The 22,942-nt window shown below is 32.6% G+C and overlaps 1 long non-coding RNA gene and 1 pseudogene across 1 annotated transcript; both read left to right on the top strand.

The window, feature by feature from the left end:
• The first annotated feature begins 1,968 nt into the window (after positions 1–1,968).
• LOC130589627 (uncharacterized) lies at positions 1,969–7,547 on the top strand. Its single transcript, XR_008967186.1, has 3 exons — positions 1,969–3,592; positions 5,440–5,507; positions 7,392–7,547. It is a non-coding gene; the product is annotated as an uncharacterized LOC130589627 (long non-coding RNA).
• A 3,845-nt stretch (positions 7,548–11,392) lies between these two features.
• LOC104901105 (cysteine-rich receptor-like protein kinase 25) lies at positions 11,393–20,298 on the top strand (annotated as a pseudogene).
• The last annotated feature ends 2,644 nt before the right edge of the window (positions 20,299–22,942 follow it).

The raw sequence follows: 22,942 nt of genomic DNA, 5'->3' as shown, positions 1-22,942 counted from the left end.
TGAAAATAAAAAAAAAATTATGGATTGTTAAATTTTAGGGGAGGTGCTGCCGAAAATTTTCTTGAGCTTGATTATGTATTTGCATCTGCATAGTAGTTTTATTCACGTGCATTCATAAAAACATAGTAAAACAAAATAAAATATGCTTTTTTTTGCATTAGATTAGGATTTGTTTGCATTATTTAGGATTTAACCGTTTAGTTTCCTAAGGAATTTCTATTAGTAAGTTTAATAAGAAACCTAATCTAACTTGTTTTTGGAACTAATATGTTTTTGAAATAAAATATTTTGGTAATGTCTGTATAATTGGAAAAGAATGGTTGAACTTACGAGATTCATAATACAATTGGAAAAAGTATATTGATTCTCTTAAATAAGTTGGCTAGATAGATAGATCAAAACCTGTGAGGTTCTGAGCATATTAGACTGACACAGCTGAATTAGTCTGTATTTTTTTTTTTCTTGTGTGATAGTTCCTCAATGAAGTGTGACTCTTAAGCTGGACTTGGTAGTCTTTGAGACATTTGTGACAAATGCTATGAAGAAATGATTTAGGCCTTCTTTTCATATATTTTTTAGCCTCAGATATTTTATTTCATATAATATTTCCCTTTTTTTTGCCCTTTTGAGCCTTTAAAATCTGTGTTTATTTGCTAACCATACATTACAAACCTGCGACCTCCTACATATTATACCCAAGCTTGGCTAAGGGGAGTTATTAAGTTGAGTTTGTAGTGTAAGTTTTTGTTATGATAAAAAAATTATTGTGAGAAGAAAAGGGAAGGAAAAAAAAACAGGAGATGTGACATTGAAAAAAAAACAAATTATTTGAAAAGACAAACAGAAAAAAAAGAAAAGTGTTTGAAGATTATAGATTGGTTGAAGTGCTACGAATATATTTTGAATTGTTGCCATTGCATTATTATTTATGAAGGAGTGGTGAATGATATAATTTTAAGAAGAAAAAAATTGGAGTATGATGTTCAATATATAAATGGAGTTTGTTGTGACTAAAACATTTTAAGTCATGTATTTTTGCTCCCTTTGGTTTGGCTTCTTTTAACTCCACATTCCTAAATATTTTCCCTACCCTTTAACCTTAGCCACGTTACAACCCTTTACAAGCCCTTTTGATCTTTATTCATCTTATCGCTCTTAAAGTGGAGAATTGAGACAATAGTCAAGTTTAAAGAAAAATACTTCATTTAAAGTCGACTTGGTTACATTTTTGAGTGAATATTATTTAACTCTAAACACATGAGAGTAGAATGTTTAAATTATATCTATGAGGGTCTATCTATTGAACTTGATGTATTCACAAGGGTGAACTCATGCTAGCTATCTTTGAGTTGCAAAGAAAAGCATTTGTCCATGAAGTATTATGAGTTTTGATAGTACGACATTTTTAATGCCAAGAGTATAGCATTACTACTAACGTTCTCTCAATGTTTTTGTGACTAAGTTAAAATGTGTTAGTTTCTTGTTTTCTACTTATCTAATCTAGTTATTTCCAATAAAGAAATTTGAGGCGGTGAATTAAATCTTGCATTTAGTTGGTAAATTGCATTTAATTTACTTTTAGCGGTATTTTGATCAAGGACGACCAAAAGCTAAGTGTGGGGGAACTTGATAAGTGCCTATAATATTTGTACCCTCTAATATAATACCTTTAGTGTTGTCTATTGAATTATATGGGTTAAATATTGTACTTTTTGAATATTTCGGTTTAATCACTTGGTAACTATTTTTAGTGTTTAAAAGATAAATTTGTGTCTATGTTATCTATTTAGTGATAACTTAATTAATTAAGAGCTTGAAAAGATGCACTAAATTCGAGTATTACTAATTCTGCAGGACTGATATAGTATTTTGGTCATATCTCACTCATATGGAATCAAAACAAGACGATTCAAGTGGCTACGGAAAGTTAAGATCAAAATATACAACTTTGGAGAAGGAAGCAAAAACTAATTCAGCTGTTTCTTGTGTCGAAATTACACTAGAAGGAAGCAGCTCATATCTTTTAATTGTAGTTGAAATATTAATGGTTAGGCCCACATGTATTGCAAAGAACAAAAAAACACGCAGGAAAGCAAAAAGGAAAAAAGAGCCTCAAGTATTCACAAGGAAAGGAGTAGGCGCAAGGAATCAACGCACACAAGAGGAAAATAAGTAAAGTGGGCTTTTGAATAAAAAAAGCCACAAAACAGCGAAAATAAAGAGGGTTTGACAGATATCAGTAGGGAGGATTCATGTTTATTGATTTAGTTTGACAGATAACCAGGAGCCGTGGGAGACAAAGACCAGAAGAGCCACACGCATGAAAAAAAAAAGGAAGAAGAAGAGGGGAGCCGACAGGAGAAATTCATCCCTAATAAGTTTTCTTTACTCTTTTCTATCTATTTTTCTTTGTTTTCATGTCTAATTTAGAGTAGTTTTATACTAGTAGGAACATGTAATTGACTATTTGATATTTGGGTTTATGATATTACGTTTTTATTTGTGTTATAAACGATTAGTTTCTTTTGGGTATTTATACAAGGTTTATTATCTGGCTTTTGATTCATGTTTATTGATTTAGTTTGATCACCTAAATTATTTCATGTCTCCATTGCTAGATTAATTGTAGTTTTAATTAGGTTGGAACTTTATGATCTAATTATAATTTCTAGAATCTTGTGTAATAATGGAATCCAATTGGTGTTGTAGCTTACTGGTAAGTTTGAGTTCGGTTGGTTGTGTTTCTAAGGCTATCAAGTTGGATAATTTGATACATGCTTTCATGGTTGGATTATTATGGCTTGATTAGAATTAAATTTTCGTGCTTTTCATGGGATTTAGCAAGTCGGAAAGATAAAGCTAGTAATCTACTTACTTTCAAGGCATTATATAGTTAACCAATCTATCCTAGGCAAGTCGAATGAGTCAATGATTATGATATCCAATATCTATAAAAAGTTACATGTCTCCTATTAGTTTCTTAGTTATCTTTTAAAACCGAATTTATTTCCTCCAATTTATATATTCATATTTTAGTTCAACAATCTTAGTATAAAAGTGATATCCAAGTCCCCCCATATTTATATAGTAATAGTTATTTATATAAGTAAACAATTAGTTTAAGATAATAACGCAGTCTGTGTGGGTTCGACCCTTACTTTCCCTATCTATCTGTTAAAGTTGGTGAGTGATTTATAAATTTAATTTTATTGCGGAAACGACTCGCATCAAATTTTGGCGCCGTTGCCGGGGACTGTATAATCTATTATTTTAGACTATTTTTTTAGTATTAGTATTTATCTTGTTATTTGTTTAAATCTAGATTTTTGTTGCTTGATCTAATATTTATTTTTATATTTTTTGTGTGACTATTAACTAGTTAGATGGGAGGAGAAGGTGAAAAGAACTTGAAAGAACATATGTTCAATGCATATGAGACACCCATGAGTGTAATTTTCCCGCCTTAGAGAAATCATTCAAACTTGATCCAGGTTTTATCGGAATTCTCCCTAAATTCATGGTCATGATAAGGAAGATGCTCATAGACATTTACAAGAATTTTCTCTTAATTGTTCTACTTTGTCATTAAATGGTAAAGATTATGATGGTATTAAACTTCGTGTTTTCCTTTTTAGTTTACATTATTTAGCTAAAGAATGATTACTTTATCTTCCCGTTGGATCTATTACTTCTTGGAATAGCCTTCGGAGAGTTTTTATTGAAAAATACGCTAACATAACTAGATTAATAAGGAGACAAATATGTAGTATGAGGAAGATAAAAATGAGCAATTGCATCAGTATTGGAAAAGATATAATAAACTTTGCATTTCATGCCCACAACATCAACTGAGTGAGAATGTCCTAATTGAATGTTTTTATGATGGTTTGTTAGATGATCAGAAACGTTTAATAGATATCGCTAGTGGTGGAACTTTGGTGAATAAAACTCCTAGTGAAGCGAGAGAGTTAATAACTACTATGTCCCTTAACAATGAACAATATGGGGCGAAAAATGATTCTGAAGTGAACATGAAAAGGCAACTGAAGGAGCAAACTGAACAAATTGCTGAATTCAAAGTTGTAGTTACTAATATTAATAATAAAGTTTCTAGTTTTAGTACTCAACACTAGTATCTGGAAAATTTAGTAAAACAACTAGCTCTCCAAATAGGAAAAGTTCACTCTAATGAATTTCATAAACAACAACAAACTGAAAATCGCCTTCACCATCTAGATAACCGAATAAAAAAAATATGTACTACTTTTAGCAACATAGAGAGTAAATATTAAAACTCTCTTTAAACATACTTAAACATGCTTAAATTCATAAGTTAAATCAATTTCATAGTTTATAACTGTAATAGCCCTGTTTTTAAGAACCTTTATTTAAAAGCTAAAATGTGGATAAGCATCATCATTCTTAATGATTAAGAAAGCTTGTGGATAAGCATCATTATTCTAAATGGTTAAGAAAGCTTGTGGATAAGCATCATCATTCTTAATGGTTATGAAAGCTTGTGGATAAGCATCATCATTCTTAATGGTTAAGAAAGCTTGTGGATAAGCATATCATTCTTATGGTTAAGAAAGGTGGATAAGCACTACATTCTTATGGTTAAGAAAGCTTGTGGATAAGTACTACATTCTTGTGGTTAAGAAAGTTGTGGATAAGCACTACATTTTAATGGTTAAGAAAGGTCAAAGAGGATAAGAACCATCATTCTTATTGGTAAGAAGGCTTTGGAAACCAATAGATAAGTTAGAAAGTCCTTGAGAGCCTTAAACATTAAGATTATGAAAATCGTTTGGAGATTGTTTTATCGGGTACGATGAACTTCTAGTTAAAGAGCCTTTCGGGGTTGAATCCGAGCTCAGAACCTAACCAAACTTGATATATGACATGCTTGGGATGTCTTAAGGTTAAAATGTCATTTATCCCAAGAATTACGTGGCTCAATAGGTAAATTGCTTACATAGTAAAACCTGGCCAGTGAAATTACAGCTCAGACCTATCTCAAAGAAAGCTGCTTAGCAGCTACTAAGTGTCGATCTTCAAAGCCTTTTATGCATGAAAGCCAACACCTTAGGCTAACACCTCAAGCAAGAATCACCCAAAAATCCAAGAAACCGACCTTGCCCAGAAGAGGTTTCCCTCCTCCTGGGTACCGCCAGAACAGCTATAAAAGCTGTTCTGGTTTTCGTCTCTTTCTCTTATTTTTCCTCTTGGACACCCACTTTTCTCTACATAGAACTCTTCTAACATCCATACAAAGTAGTTCAAGCTTTGTTCCAACTTTAGACCATAAACTTATAGAAAACCTTGCTGAAAGATCACATAAGTTGTGTAAGTTCAACAGTTTACACCTCTTGTATTTAAGCTTAGTTTTTCATATCTATAAGCTTGTTGAAACTAATCTTTAGCATTTTATACATTCAGGGGAAGCTGTAGGAGTAGTTAACCAAGTGGATTAAGGAATTTCGTGGCTTTAAGCATCCTTAGTAAAGGTACACACTTAGTTTGGTTTTACCCTAGAGATTTCCATACCTATAGTTAGGTGATTGTTTCTTTCTAGTGTAAAGCATGTTTATGAAATGAATTTACTTATGATGTGTATTTTTTATGTGTATATTGAGTATGTAACATGGAATAACATGCTAAGGTTCATTAGAGATGTTTTATTTGACCTAAACAACACTTATACACTAAGTAATTACGATTATGCTTCTTAATGGAAATGTGTTTAGTACATGGACTTGTGGAGTATTGTGATGATTGAGGTGGAGTTGTTATGTTATTGTTGTTGTGGAGTTGTTGTGGTGGTTTGGTGAAGTTGTTGTGGAGTTGCTATTGTTGTTGTTGCTCTGTTGTAGTATGTTGTTGGGTTATTGTTGTTCTGTCATTGTGGTTGTGGTGGAGTTGCTGTAAGTTGTTGCCTATTGTGTTGTTGCGCCGTTGTTATGGTTGTTTGTAGTTGTGGTGGCTATTGTGGAGTAGTTGTGATGGTTGTGGTAGATTATTATGTTGTTGTTCTGTTGTTGTGGTGATGTTGTTGGGTTATAGTTAAAATAGTTTACTAGTTTGGAAGATGAATTAGTTTGGATATGATTAAAAAGGTTACTATGATGTACCTGAGCTAGTATCATGTGGTTTATAGTTTAAGTATATATATCCAAAGTATTCAGTAGAACAATATGGTTCATCTTGTTATTATGATTCAAGAAGTTGGAGTGATAAATTTGGGAATATGATTTACTTAGGTTTGTTATGAACATAGTAGGTGGTGGTTTCTGTTGTTGGTTGTGCTGTGTATTGTGGTTGTGTTGTTCTGTATTGTGCTTAATGTTGTGTTATTGGTGTTGGTTATTGTTGGTGGTGGAGGTGGTATTATTGTTGTTTGTGTTTGTTATTATGTTGTTGTTGTATCGTTCTTATTGGATAGTCGTTGTTGATGATGCGAGGGAAGTCATAATCTTAGAATTGGGAGACTGTTATAATTATTGTAGTTGGAGTTGATATGCATGAAGTCGAGTTATGAGTTATGGAATGACTTCGTTAATTTCTATTTACGGGATTCAGTTTGATTAGCATAATGGTTGCGTTAGAAGAAGATAATTAGAATAGTTAAGTTTGGTTATTGATTATTGATGTTACTGTGAGGTGGTTGTTGGAGGATGGCTATGTAGACGTATAGAATTGAAGATGATATGGGAAATCAAGTTATGATGATTGGAGGTTTTGTATAATTGTTATAGAGTTGAGGTAACCTTTAGGTTCAGCAAAATATATTTAAATGCTCCCGTGGGCGTTATATTAATTTTGAGATTATATATCGTTTGTTAATGGCTGATTATAGATCATCTCTATGAGTTAGTTGTGAATTGTTATTGGATTGTTATAAAAGTATCATTTTGTTCAATTATCGAAATGTTCGAAAATACTATATTTCTCAAAATATGATTTGGTATGATAATGAGGAAATGATTCGAATAGTTAAGACCAGATAAGGTCGAATATGGTGTTATGTTATGAGTATTGAGGTTAAGTATGAACATTAAATATCTTATTTTATAAATATGAAAGTGAGGCATGAATAGGCACCCCGAGTTAGGGCGGGTAGAGTCCCTAGCTGTTGCCTTCCAGGAAGGGCGAACTCCTGGCGTTATAGGACATGTCCGGGTAAGTCTTGCAAGCATAACAATAAAAGGCTGGGTGACGACCCTCAATAGTTTGGAGACAGCTGGTACTGCGTGGTACCCTCTCCACTCGCGTTCATGCCAAACGATTTGATTTTGTGAAACTATAATAACTGAGTTAAATGTGATTATCTGTTATTATAACTATGTGTTAGTTTTCAAAATACACCTAAACTTGTATTTTTTATCATACAGTGTGTACTCAGCTTTGGTGATAGTGTTGTCATTCCTGTGGCCTGTCACTTGGTGGGTGGCAGAGTGAAATATTGTTGCAGGTTTGGTGTTGTCAGCTCAGGATTCTGAAGTGAAGCAAGATAAAGATGTCGTCGTAGCTTATGGATTGAGTTTGTATTCTAGTAGTTATTAGAGAAAATTTTATTTCTTTGTTGTAACTATTTGGGAATATTAGTGGATATGGTGTAATTGAAGTCTTATATAAAGGATTTGTTTTGTGGGCCAATAACCCACAGGTCCAAGATCGTTTTCTAGGTTATGTTTCCGCTGCGAGTAAATATTTTATTCGAGGCTTATTAAGCGTTGATTGTGATTAGTGAATCTTAAGTGTATTTACCTAGCAACTCGGGAAAACAGGCTGTTACAATAACATGCTACTATGATTTTACAATCTTTAACATCCTAAAAATTCATGCTTTGATAATTAAAAACTCAATCTAAATATAATAATCAAATCTGAAATTTTATTCTTTCAATACATAATTTATATAATCCAAGATTCATCATTAAAACAGTAAGTTAAAGTTATTAATCATAATTAGGTACCAAATAATGTTCAAGCAATGCTCTCACACGCGATCTTCCATCAACACATCATTACATTATGGGCTGTGAGTTGTATTTGAGGGATGAGAATCATGAAGTTAGTCTGAAGTTAGTTAATTTTTTCTAATCAATATAGGTTAATTAGTCTAGTTAATTTTGTTCCCAATAAGTTGTGACTCACGATTTGTTTTTTAGCCAAAATTGATGTATAATGATGGTTATTAGACCATTAATATATTTTCTTATATGGTATATTAGTTGTAAAGGGCCAACTAGTTGACATCGGCTGTAAAGGGCTTGCCCCTGTTGTCTGATGATAGCTAGCTAATTTTTTTTTATTTCAAATGGCAAGTAGCTGATCTGGTTCATCAAGGAAACCAGATCAGTTTGCTGGGAAATTTGTTTTTTTTTTTAAAATTAAACTTGAACTTCACTTGATGCGATTTTGAAAGAAAACTAGATCAGTTAATAGGATTAACTGATCCGATTTTCCTTCAAAACCAGATCAGTAAATAATTTACTAATCCGATTTTGGACTGGATTAGTAAGTATTTCGGATCTGCTACGAGCCCACCGGATGCAGACTAAAACCAGATCAGTAACCAAATTTTGACCGCATCAGATGGGCTTTCTTCTACTTGTGTTCGTACTCCCCTGTCCTACGATATCGATTAACCTTTTAAATAAAGACACGGTGATAAATCTGGTCCCAAGAAAACCCATGGGCTACCACCATGTACTCCAATTCATATTTGTCTAACGCTTCAGACGTGCACAAGTTTGAAGGTATTGTTTTTCAAGTTTCACTTTACATGATTAGTAATTTATTGACTTATTAGGAATCACAAGTAGAACAAACAATATAATCATCAAAATACATAAACTTCCATTTTTATCTTAGGATTAGATAAGCTGATCATCTACAAACAACCCAAGAGAAATTCCAACATTAAATCCATAACATGCCTCTATTTGTTGAACCAAGTTAACACGCAACCTTTCATAGTAAAAATAACCAACTTACCAAATAAGGCATTCAGTCCTCATAAAGTAATAAAATAATCTAAAAGGGAACACCATGATTCAATCAAGATCCAATACCAACATAAATATTAATCCCTCATGTGAATTAACAAAGTAAAGTTCTCAAATTTCATATGCTTGCATCAAGCATCCATACAGACATAATATCATAATAATCAACATGCTTCACACAACGGCATAAATTATGCAAATCCAATTGAATATAAATCACGTATGTGCTAAATATAGTTCCCTATACATGATATTACATAAATCCCATCCTTAGGACATGATACTAATCCAACCAACATATAGGTATGTAAGTACCATGTGTAGACAAAACGAGAGGCCACTTTCACAAGCTTAAAAGTCGCGTAAACATAATTCTCCACCTAAAAATAATCAACATATCCACAATCAAAACTCTAGAAATTTCCAACAATATTAAAATACACTAAACCCTCTTTAAAAGTGTTTAAAAAATTTTCTCATCATTAAAACTTCAATTATTAATACTCCCTAGTATAGTACTACTATATTAGTTGTTAAAAATCCTTAAAAACTCATACTATGATCATTAAAACCACATTATAACCATCCTTACAAAATTTCCATCAACTTATAAATAATAAACCCTTTTTAAGAATACTTAAATATAATTAAAATCATAACAATACTTAATTTCATTAAATATAATATACTGCTATGATTTTCCAACACATAAAACCCTAAAAATTCATGCTTTGATACTTAAAATCTTAATTTAAACATAATCAATAAATTTGAAATATAATTACTTCATTACATAAACTACATAATCTTAGATTTATATTTAAAGCATCAAACTATAACTTTAAATATAAACATGCTAAAACAATTCTTAAGAATATAAACTTTGCATTAAATATAACTTGAGGATAAAGAAAAGAACCAAAACAAAATAGAGGGGGGACACTCGGCGGCACACGAGGAAACACGGGTGCTGGCGGCTCGCCAGCGTGGTCGGCAGTGATGGCTGCTGCTGTCGACGGATGGAGGAAGAAAACCGAGAGAAAGGAATAGGAAAAAACAGGGAGCAAAAAGAAGAGTAGAGGACCGAAAAAAATAGAGGGAGGAAGAGAGAGAAAATAAATTGTGTCGAATAAAGGGTATTTATAGGTTCCCTCATTAGGGTTCCAATATTGAGTTGGGCTTTAATGGGTTAATTTAATGAAGATGTTTATAGTAAAAATTGTAAGGTTTGGGCTCCTCTAACCAAATATTAAAATCCTTTTACTAAATCAAAAGTTGTTTTAAGCTATTTTAATAATTTTAAAGTACGACTAAATAGAAACTATTTGACTATTTTAAAGCATTAAATAATTATTTTGACTTTCAGATAGAAAATAATTATTTTGACTTTCAAATAGAAAAAAATAGTTACGACTAAATAGAAAATTGAACAAGAATTGTAATCATGAATCATCCCTTTAAAGCTATTTTAAAGGACCAGCAAGATAATATTTCTTTATGTTGAGCCACTATGGGTTTTCATGATGACATACTAATGTAATAACTAACAAAGTTTAATAGTTTTATGTGTGGAAGGTTCATTGATTAATAATGGTGCTTTATAAAGATAATAAATGAAGTTCCTGAGTTGGAAATCCAAGAGAAGAACCAAGTTCCTAAGCGATGATTCATGATTACAATTATTGTTCAATAGTTCCTCAAGGAACTGTCTGCTGTTCCTGAGCTACACGCATTCTTGTTCAACATTTCCACAAGGAACTGTCTGCTATTCCTAGCTGGATGCATTTGTGTTCAACATTTCCTCAAGGAACTGTCTGCTGTTCCTTGCCAGATGCATTTGCGTTTCGTAGTTCCTCAAGGAACTGTCTGCTGCTCCTTGCTAGATGCATTTGCGTTATACAGTTCCTCAATGAACTGTCTGCTGTTCCTTGACAGATGCATTCATGTTTTACAGTTTCTTCAAGGAACTGTCTGCGGTTCCTGAGATGGGACGTATGGATCTTCAGAGTTGAAGATTTAAAGGGATGCTGACATGAAGTCTAAGTTCAAGAGTATGTACTTAGGATTTATGTAAGTAATTTATGTTGCTTAATACTAAGGAACAACATGAAATTTAATAAATGCAACAGTGGTTTTAAAAAGTATTTAACAGAGAGTTTTTAGGAAATATTGTTAATAAATAAAATAATTTTTATATTTAATAAATATTCTTTCTTTGTTAATGAACAAATAAAAGTGAATTTCCTAAATAAATTCCTTATTTCTCAACTGTTTAAATCACGTACTGTTAGTGAATTTTCCATTACTTTGCTTGTTTTTCAAGAAGTGTGAACGTGGAAAAATAATGCTACGTGGGTTACTGCTTCACACTTAGTGGAGGAATAAGTGGAACTGGCATGAGAAGACTTCATTATATAAAGAGAAGTCTTCCTCATTGCGCAATCCACCAACTGAAAACATATTTTTATTGCTAAATCTTAAGTGTTTTCTAAAAAAGTATGTTGCATTATTAAGTGAGTTCCTATGTCCCTTAAAAATTTAAGTTCAATATAATTACTAGTGTTTCACAAAATTTGACTTGTAATTTGGGGTTCAAGGGTTGAGTAACTCTTGTAAAACTTAGAGTCAAATCAGTGAGTATAGGCTTCAGAGTAGAAGCAAGAGAGAGAAGAGTTCCAATAATCAAAGGGGAATATTGTGGGGAAGTTGAGGTCGAGAGGAACAAAATCTAACGTATCACTTCTCCTAAAAAAAAAAAAATTATCAAACGTATCACTTTATATTAGGAACAAAATACAAGTCAAAATTACAAAATTTCACCCTTGTAAGAGACGTTAATCATTAGAAATAGGATTGAATATTATTAGTAATAATGGAACGGTCTTTAGTTTGACCACTACTACTCCACTGAGTATGATATGGAATTTTCTTTTTGGTACTAGTAGCTAATAATTTATTTTGATAATGACTACAGAACTAGCTTAAGTATTTTTCAACTTATCACCTTACCTGATTTTCTAATTCCATCACAACTAATACACAGTACGAGCATCTCCTACAATCTAAATTTTGGAGGTCGCCATTGTTAGATCAACTTATCATCAATATAAACTAAAGAATGGCGCAAACTATTTGGTTATCGTTATTTGTCTCAGTTTCTCTCGTACTTCCCTTGATGATAATGTTGATTCCTAGATCAACATCAGCCCCACTTCTTTGGACACAATTCTGCCCAAACACCACTATGTTTGCCAACAATAGCCAATACGAAACCAATCTCAACGCTGTCTTTCATTCTCTCTCCTCCAATGCCACCAACCCCAACGGCTATGCCGAAGCAGTAGTAAGAAACGGTTCAAACGAAGCCGTCTATGGCCACTTTCTCTGCCGTGGAGATCAATCAGCCGCCTCGTGCCGCGACTGCGTGGTTACTGCCACCACCTCTGATCTTCCCCGCAAAAGATGTCCTAACAGGAAGGTGGCAATAATATGGTATGACGAATGTGTGGTAAGATACTCAAACGAGTCATTTTTCAGAATAATGGATGCAGACCCATGGTTCACCTTAAAAAACGACAAGAACATAACAGGAAACGTTACACGATTTATGGATGCTGTTGGCAATATGATGAATGATTTGAGGGTTCGAACATCAAATGGCGGTCCTCAAAAAAAGTATGCGGTGGAGGCTTCAAAATATTCGAGCTTTCTGACGCAGTATGGGTTGGCGCAGTGTACTCCGGACATAAGTACTATTGATTGTAATAAATGCTTGACTATTGCAATCGGAGTGCTCGACACTAGTATTGGTGCGAGAGCAGTCTTGCCTAGTTGTAATGTGAGATATGAGATCGATCCCTTCTTTGAAGGTGCTACTGATCTTTCATTGCCGCCGTCATCTCCCGTACCATCGCCGCCTTCGATGATTTCCCCCGATGGTACGTCTATAATTCTATATCTTGATTAGTACTCCTCACGTCTATTTCACTTAATATTTGAATAATGTCGTATTGTGTTTTAGTTTTACAATTTCAACTGCTATTTTTGCCAAACTCTTTTAATTAAACACTTAGGCTCTGTTTGGTAGGGTGTAAAACATTTTCAGTGTAAAATGATTTTCATGGAAAACAATTTACAATGGAAAACATAATTCCAAAATTAGTTTTCCGTTGTTTGGTTTCATGTAAAGAAAATGATGAAATGAAAGGAAAATGAAAGGGAAAGTAAGGAGGTAGTGAGAAAAGTGTACAAGAGAGATAAGGAAAACAGTTTTCCCTTCATTTTGTAAAGAAAATGATTTTCGATCATTGGGAGAGTAATTTTACCCCAAGAGAAAACGATTTTACACTCTTTTGCCAACCAAACAATGTAAAACTAAAAATGGAGGAAAACAGTTTTCCGGAAAAACGTTTTACGCCTTACCAAACGGAGCCTTATTTTAAAAGCTAATCACTAAAAGCTACTAGTAAACCGTTACTAGTTACCCATAACAGCTACAATAAGTGCAAAAACTAACATATACTAAACTGCTAATTTCACCAAAAGGGCCCATACAAAGAAATTAGAGTAAATATTTTCTTGAGCATCGTCCCCAACCAACATAAGTTTATGTATATACAATTAAATAGATTCCCCTAGGAATCAATCATACAAGGTTAAGTGACCCTATCTTTCTTATTTCACAAAAAACTAAATATATTGTGTATGATTATATTTGATACTACTTTCCACAAAATGATATTTGCTATCCTTAGTGAATAAGAATTTGGAGATATAATGGCCTTCCAATACTAATTTTTACTACCAATCATGTATAATATTACTATAATAGTTCGATCAATTTCAAGACATTGTTGTATTATACAGCTTTTTCGATGGAAAAGTATTTTTTTTGAGTTTTTTGTCAGCGACAATCTATTAGAAACAAGTTTTTGTAAAAGACAACCGTTTAAATTTTTTTTTGGGCAAATTCAAATCTTAATGATTTTTTTGAAAACAACCTTGACCAGTTTTTTGGGGTTGACTTCACTTAGTGAGTCATGTGACCTCACATGACTTCATTAAACCCAAAATTTTCCCCATTTCCCTCCTTTTGCCCATCTCTTAACATGAGATCATTTATAGTACATATGGGTGTACCATACTCATGGTACACCTAAGACTATTTTCTCCAAATGAGCAAAACCAACAAATGAGCAAACATTTCTACTCATTTAAGAAAATGAGCAAACACTTTTATTACAAAATGAGTAAATGAGCAAATGAGTAAATGAGCAAAATGCCCATATGAGCAAATTTGGTGTGAAATGAGCAACTGAAATTCTAATTTATTACTAAAATACCACTGGGTGAACCATGAGTGAAGTCCCTTACATTCGTCTCACTTTTCCTCAATCTCCAATTTTCCCAAAGCTTGAAGAATTTCAATTCTTTATCTTCTGTCTATGTGTGCACCATCTAGAGAAAAAAAAATCTTGCACAACAAGATTGGTCTATGTTCAATTGAAGGTAAGATCCCATTGTTGTGGTTTGAAGAAAAGTATCATAGAGAGAGAAGTGATTCATCTCTCTCTAACTATGTTGCCATTTTTAAGGCTTTGTTTGGCTGACTAGTTTCGATCACCAGGTAAACCAAGCCTAAGTTCAAGCTTGTTTTCATTAGATGAACAACACCCATATCTTTTCTTCATTATTGATCATCATCATCATCCTTTGTTTTTCCTTTGATATTAAGTCCAACATTTTTGGTTTACTTTCACCCATTCTTGTTTTCCACCAAATATTAGAAAATAGAAATACCCAAAATGCCGTTGTTACTGATTTCTCTCACCAAATCACTAAAATCTGACTAATAATTGATCTAAAAAATAAAAGTAGTATGAAATTTGATTAGAGAAATGATATATTATAAGATAAAACGCTTACATGAAGAAATATACATATATAAGGCAAGACTAACAAAATGCGAGTAAAGTAATAGAAAAAACACCATTATTAATTTTTTTTTTTTGACAAAGGGGGCAACACCAAAACTATTCAAATTTATAATGTAAATTAAAAACAAGTTCTAGCACACATCTGCGCATTATCATGCGCTCGCTGAACTTGTTGACGATTCACCTTTAAAAGAAAATACCAAGAAAAGGAATCTGCTATAGACTTAATGTCATGTATCGTCTAGTAGACCGATGATGGAACACTCATGGGATATTTTAGTGCCATTATAAGATTAGCAAAGTCGGTAAAAAAGGATATGCATCGCCAGCCCTGCACATGTGCCCAAGTGAGAGCATGCAGGAAGGCTTGACTTTTAGCATGAAGAGCTGAAGAAGCCAGCCCATACGTACCACCGCCCTTCTCCAATGGCGTCGGAGAAGAATTTGTATGAACTACCCATGCACACCCCATTACTCATGTCTCCTTTTTCCATGTTGCATCAAAGATGATTATATGTTGAGGAGCACCCAAATTTGCCGATCCAAGATGTACGGCAAAAAACCCCGGTGGTGAATCCATGGCCTATTCCGGTGGATGAAGAAAGCGAAGATTAAAAAACACCATTATTGTTGTGGTTTCAAGAAAAGTATTCTAGTGAGAGAATATTTTTTTCATATTGTGCAAGAATTTTTTCCCTTTGATGACTCACACATAGACAGAAGATGAGGAATTTAGATTCTTCAAACTTTGGGAAAAATGGAGAATGAGGAAAACGGACTAAAAGTTGTGATGAATGTTAATGGGTTGGGAAAAGTGAGGGAAATGGCGGGAAATTTTAGGTTCAATGAAATCACGTGAGGTCACGTGACTTATTGAGTCAGATTTAGTGGGACTATCTTTAATTTTCAAATTCTGTTGCTCAAATAAACCTCAAATATAGAAGTCAGATTTAGTGGGACTTGCTTTCAAGCCAGAAGTAGTAGCAAACAATTATATGCCTTGTAAAATCATGTACACAAATTTAAAGTCCCTTTTGCAAGATAAGATAACATCGGCAGCAAATCAATGATGATTTATAGTAAGGGATTTGCACCTAGGATGAAATCTGAACTCATGTTGCTTTCCAATGTATGTCATGGTTCTAGAAAAATATTCCATACATAGAACAAACAGGAGATGAGACATGGGGTCTTCCTGTATTGTACCACTCTTTGACTTTTAAAAGCCAGTAGGAGCCCCATTAATCATCAAATTGAATGTTGGGATTCTCAAACACACCATTATCAACTCCACAAATCTGCTAAAAAACCTCAAAGCTAACAACATATCTTCTAAGAACTCCCAACTAACAATGTCATATGCTCTCAATAAACCAAATCTCATAAGGTATTGTTATTGTTGTTATAATTACTATTATTGATTATTATTATTATTATTATTATTATTATTATTATTATTATTATTATTATTATTATTATTATTATTATTATTATTATTATTATGATTATTATTATTATTATTATTATTATTATTATTATTATTATTATTTCTCTATGTATTACTATTATAATTATCAATGATAATAAAATAGTATTGTACTTATTATTATTAATATTACTCAACTCATAAAAATATTATTATACACTCCCTTTGTTTTTTTTTTATCCTTCTCACTTTCCTGTGCGAGTCTCCAAACACACCTCTTTGAACTGAAACATCTTTTACTATATATGAGTAAAAATTATAACGATTGAATATTAATAAAGTACTCCCTCCATTTCCTAAAAATCTTCCCACTTACTGTTCCTACAGATACCAAGGAAAATCAAGTTGTGTGGGGCATGGTGTGAGTAAAGTAGGAGAGAGAAAGAGGTTAAGATAAATAAACAAATAAAAAGGGGTTAAAGTATGAGAGAGAAATGGAGTAAAATTGAATTAATAATGTAATGGTGGACCATATGATAGTGACATGAGAGGGTGAATAGGGAAATTTGTTTTGCCAAATAAGGAATAAAGCAAAAGAGGGAAGATCTTTTGGAAACACCCTTAAACGGAAAGAGGGAAGATCTTTAGGAAACGGAGGGAGTACTAATCGAGACAAATCAAACAAGATCTCGCATGACTATATTTTTTCTTATACTTTGAGATAAATAAAAAAGATTCTCTTTAAGTATAAATAGTGTCAAGATTAAGTGAGAAAAAAGGAAGTACATGTTAATATTATGATTATTATCATTCATATAATAATTATTAATAGTAACATAATAGAATAAATATTATGTTTATTGATTCATTAATATAGTTAATTATCATTAATAATATTAATAATATTATCATTATCATTATCGTTAATAGTGATATCAAAAGTAATATTCTACTTGATTATTTTAATACTACTCAATTCATAAGAATATTATTGTACACATATTATTAGTATTAATATTAATATAATGATTATTATCTTTAATATAATTATGTATATTAACATTTTTTTTAATAGTAATTATGTATATTAACATAATAGAATGATAATTATTTTTTTGACTCATTAATATAGTTAATTATCATTAATATTATTATTAATATTTTGAATATTATCAATATCATTACTAATGGTAATAAAAATATTATTGTACTTGTATCTATTAATATTACTCAATTCATAGGAATATTATTATAGTTATTATTAGTATTAATATTAATAGTATGATTATTATCACTAATATAATTATTATTAATATTAACATAATGGAATGATTTTAATTTTATTTTTTTTGATTAATATTACTCGATTAATGAAAATTAAGTTCAATTCAATTCATTTAAATTCAATTTTGTCAATTCAAATCAATTCGAAAGAACATATTCTACTTCCAACACATATTCCACAAGGAGTTGAACTGAATTGTAATTATATAAATTATATTAGATATAACCCTCTCGCCACTAAAAATAAAATAAAATATAATCTATGTTAAAATAAGGGGGTTAAGTGAAAAATTTTAAAGAACTAAAATATAATACTCCCGTTTCATTTTAATCTACATACTTTGACATTTTACACTATTCCAAATTGCACTTTGACCCTCGTTTGTGATTTATACGTGAATAGAAACATAGTCATGTGAGTTCTTGTTAGATTCGACTTAGTAATATTTTATTAATATGTACTTTTTATAATTTTTACGAATACAAATATATGTCCTCAAAGTTTTGCATTGGCATGCGTGAAAAGTGTAAGTGTGTAGACTAAAATGATACGGAGGGAGTAATCAATATAGGATAGCAAAAAACGAGGAAGGAAGTTCTAGTTATTAAAGGACCACATCATTGAGGTTTTTAACTCTTTGTTTCGCCGTTGATCTGTTTTCTGTGCCTTTGTGAGCTAAATGCGTTTTTATGGATCTCCTTGTTTCTGTGGCCAAAATTGGTGACTTAATTATTGTTCATGGTAAAAAAAATTTCAGGAAAGAAGAAAGTATCAACCAAGGTTTTTATTGCCATTGTTGTTCCTCTAGCTACTGTGTTATTGTTTATACTCTCCATAAGGATTTGTTACAGCATTTCATAGGAACTTAAATAAATCTAAGAAGACCAAATTTGAACCTGTGGAAAACGGTAAGAAAATAATCAAAGCATTTCATAAGAACTTAAATATATCTTACAACGTCACATTGATCATTTCCATTACCGCAAAAAAATAAACATCTTGATCTTCATTTCCTGGTCACTAAATTCCTCTATGGGTTTCCAGGTGAAGAATTGATAACCGTCGAGTCTTTACAATATGGTTTTAGTACGCTTCAAGCCGCAACGGATAATTTTGCAGATGAGAATAAATTAGGTGAAGGGGGATTTGGAAGTGTTTATAAGGTAAAAGAAAAAAGTTCAATCTTACAACTAATATGCAATTAAGAGAAAGGTTATAACGTCAAAATTTTGTTGATTTATGTCATGGAAATGAATCATATGGTTTCTAGGGTACTCTATCAAGTGGACAAGACATAGCAGTAAAGAGGTTGTCTTTAAGCTCTAGCCAAGGTGTTCAACAATTCAAGAATGAGGTGATGTTGGTGGCCAAGCTTCAACATCGAAACTTGGTGAGGGTATTAGGATTTTGCTTAGCTGGAGAAGAAAAGTTGCTTGTGTATGAATATGTTGTCAACAAAAGCCTTGATTATATGCTTTTCGGTATGATAATCTAAACCAACACCTATGCTTTCTCTCCTTTACTAAAAATGTTATAAGCTACAATTATACCGACTAACCTAATACCATGTTATGCATAGATAATGAAAAACAAGGACAATTGGATTGGGAAAGGCGCTACAGTATCATATTAGGGGTTGCTCGAGGAATGCTTTATCTCCATCATGATTCTCGTTTGACAATCATACATCGTGATCTCAAAGCTGGTAATGTGTTACTTGATGAAGATATGAACCCTAAAATTTCAGATTTTGGGTTAGCGAGAATATTTGAAGTGGATCAAACTCAAGCAAATACAAACAGGGTTGTAGGGACATAGTGAGTATAATTTAAAATTTTTGATCACATACATAACTCTATAAATTCTCTAGTGTTAATCATGAGTTTACAACATCATCGTGCAGCGGGTACATGTCTCCGGAGTATGCAATGCACGGAAAGTTTTCTCCAAAATCTGATGTATACAGCTTTGGAGTTCTACTCTTAGAGACTATTAGTGGCAAGAGGATTAATAGTTTCCATGAATCAGGTTATGCCGAAGACCTTCTAAGCTATGTGTGTACCTGTTTTTTTTAATAATTACTTATATGCCCATCAAATTAAGAAGTATAGATAATTAAATAACTTGGTGGGCATGCAGGCATGGAAGCAATGGATAGATGGAACACCCTTGGAGTTTGTGGATCCAACAATAAGAGGTTTGTGCTCGTCTGATGCAGTCATAAGATGCATGCATCTTGGTTTTTTATGTGTTCAAGAGTCCATAGACGACAGGCCCACAATGGGGACCATAGTCCTCATGCTAGAATGTTACTGTCACTTTGACGGCGCCTAAAGAACCTGCTTTCTTCGGGAATAACTCAATATTTTCGAAGCACATGGAATCAGATCAATCAAATAGCAAGTCAATTCATGGGTCGGTAAATGATGTTTCTATCACTGAGATGGAACCAAGATAGCAGCATGGATGCATAGAGGAAAGTATTATTTATATACAATTGTTATGTCATTTAGATTGGCGCTCTGGAAAACTTATTCTACCACGACATGCATACACTAATTCCTTTATTCACCAAATTTGTAATAACTATAAAGTTTCACCATAATTAAAATCTAGTTATAAATTCGTTCCTTGTCTTCATGAATTTGACCCAACGAACCCAGTTATATTGTTTGGAGAATTTTTAATGTTTTATTTGGATAGATTAGCGACAAACTTATAAGTTTGCAGTTGAGTGTACAGGTGTGCAGTCATATGGGTATGGCCTATGTGCATTCTAATTCTCCAAGGTTCCTACAAACATATTACCTCCATTTCTCATGCACCTTTTATCCGCCTTTGCGGTGTTTCATAATATGTACACCATTTTTTTCAATTTACTAAGTTCCATAATATAATAGTACTAATAAGTACGACTACCCCTTTATTTAACTACATAATCAACACTCTCTCTTCACCTTGGTTCTTGTAAAAAAAAATGGTGCATGCATGTATTTGAAAAAACTAGTATAAAGGTACTAAGAGCACCCTTATTCATGAGTGAGAAATAAGATCAAGTTGATGATTGTGAAAAAAATGCTCTTAATCACAATTGAGAATAAGATTATGAGGTGAATGGGGGTGATTGGGAGAAAAAAAAAAGGTTGGGGTGAGTGAAAAGATGATCAGGCGTGGGAGAGGGACCCACCGCCTGATTTGACAAAAAATATTTTTTCTTGTCCTATCCGCCCGTACCATTTCTGCTAAGAAATGGGACGAGGGCGTTCCTTTCCTGTAGCTAATGTTGCTATTTAAACCCGTTCTATTCCCGGACCTTAGGAGGGGAATAGAGTAAGGGGCCCAAGTAATTAGTGAAAACGTTCTTTCTTACTTACGATATTATCTATTGAAACCCGTGAATCCTCCCTTTTTAAGAGTCAGGAGTGAGCTGGAGCGCAGCCATCTTATCCACTGAACTAGCTAGAAGCAAAAGCAGCAATTTATAGATCTCACATTTCGCCACGCGGGCATACTTTATATATTCAAATTGTTTTGGCTTTCCCCCAGCCAAAACGACGCGTTTTGGCTAGAGTTCAGCCAAAACGCGTCGTTTTGGCTTGGGGAAAGCCAAAAAAAATTACCTTTCGTCAGAATTCTGACACGCGCGTCAGAATTTGACAAGTGTCAATTTCTGACAGGGGAAAGAAATAATACAATTCTAAATATTAAAAATGCAATATCTTAAAAGATACGAAAGGAAAAAAAATAAAAAAAAATTACGAATGGCTTTATTTTTCAGAGATCTACAATTAGAGACCCATTTTGTAATATTTTGGGTAATTTTTTTTTCCTGATATTTACTAATTTTCTATAATTTTGCTTATTTTATATAAAATATCTTCCACTTTTTAAAAAAACAATATTTTTGTGCATTTAATTTAATTAATGTTAAAAACGCTAATTATGTATTTATAAATTAATTTTTTATCAATTAGTAATGAATATTTACTATTATTAAAAAGTAAATAATAAAAATATTGTATAGTGGTGATGGGGTGATCTTTTTTTTGGGATGATCTTTTTTTTGGTTCATTGTTAAGAAGATAAGTGGGAAAAGATTATGGGATGTTATTTTTTAGAAAGAGAAAGTTAGAAAGAGAGTAGAATGATCTTTTTTTAAGATTGTGAGTAATGGTGCTATAAGCTAGAATGCAACTGTAAGCATAGAATTGAACAACATTGGTTCATAGGAATAATAAATCAACTAGTAAACACAAAATTGAACATACATCATTGCCTCTGACTATCTGATGCAGTAAACAGCTCCGCAATAACTCTTTTAATTATATTGAAGTAACTTATTGAAAACAAAACAGTGGTGGGAGAGATAAAGCAACAGATTAGTTTCTCACATATAAAATCTAATACAAAGTATAAAATGTAATAAAGAGCAACAACATACTCCATTCGTTTCCTAAAGATTTTCCTTATTACTGTTATACATATACCAAGGAGGATTCACTTGTGTGGGGTGTGGGGTGTGGGGTGTGGGGTGGGTAAAGTAGGAGAGAGAAAGGGGTTAAGATAAATAAACAAATAAAAAAGGGTTAAAGTAGGAGAGAGAAAGAGAGTAAAATTGAATTAATAATGTAATGGTGGATCATATGATAGGGACATGAGAGGTTAAAAAGGGTAAAACAAATTCCAAATAAGGAATAAAGTAAAAGAGGGAAGATCTTTTGAAAACGCACTTAAACGGAAAGAGGGAAGATCTTTAGGAAACGGAGGGAGTACGCAGCTAAGTCCCTCCTATTTTTAAGCCTACACTAGTACAGAAAAGGCAATTTGCGTCGGATGTGAGGCGCCTATTTGCGTCGGACTATGGTGCGACGCCAAAGCCTTCGACGTAAATGACTCATAAACGATCTGTGTCGTATGCGAAAACGACGCAGATGGTTCATCTATTTGCGTCGCACCTTTATACGGTACGACGCAAGTGGATCTTGCCAACCCCCAACAAGGGAAATGTGCGTCGCACATAGCCTAGGGTGCGACGCAGATGAGTGATTTGCGTGGCACCTTGGGCTACGTGCGACGCAAATTGCAATTTTTTTTTAAAAAAAATGTTTTTTTTTAATTAAAAAAAACTAGGAATGATGTGCAAACTTGCAAACTACAAGAATTAGATCTCAAAATACAAGAATCTGCGTAGAATGACTCTCGTCGATTAACAAAATGAGAAACTAACAAAATCGAACAACTCTCGTAGAATAACAAAATACACTAACAAAGTGAAATGAAAATA

Source organism: Beta vulgaris, chromosome 8 (assembly GCF_026745355.1).
Source record: "Beta vulgaris subsp. vulgaris cultivar EL10 chromosome 8, EL10.2, whole genome shotgun sequence".
Taxonomy (NCBI): domain Eukaryota; kingdom Viridiplantae; phylum Streptophyta; class Magnoliopsida; order Caryophyllales; family Amaranthaceae; genus Beta; species Beta vulgaris.
The sequence above is the reverse complement of the archived record's forward strand: the minus strand, read 5'-3'. Positions and strand labels throughout refer to the sequence as shown.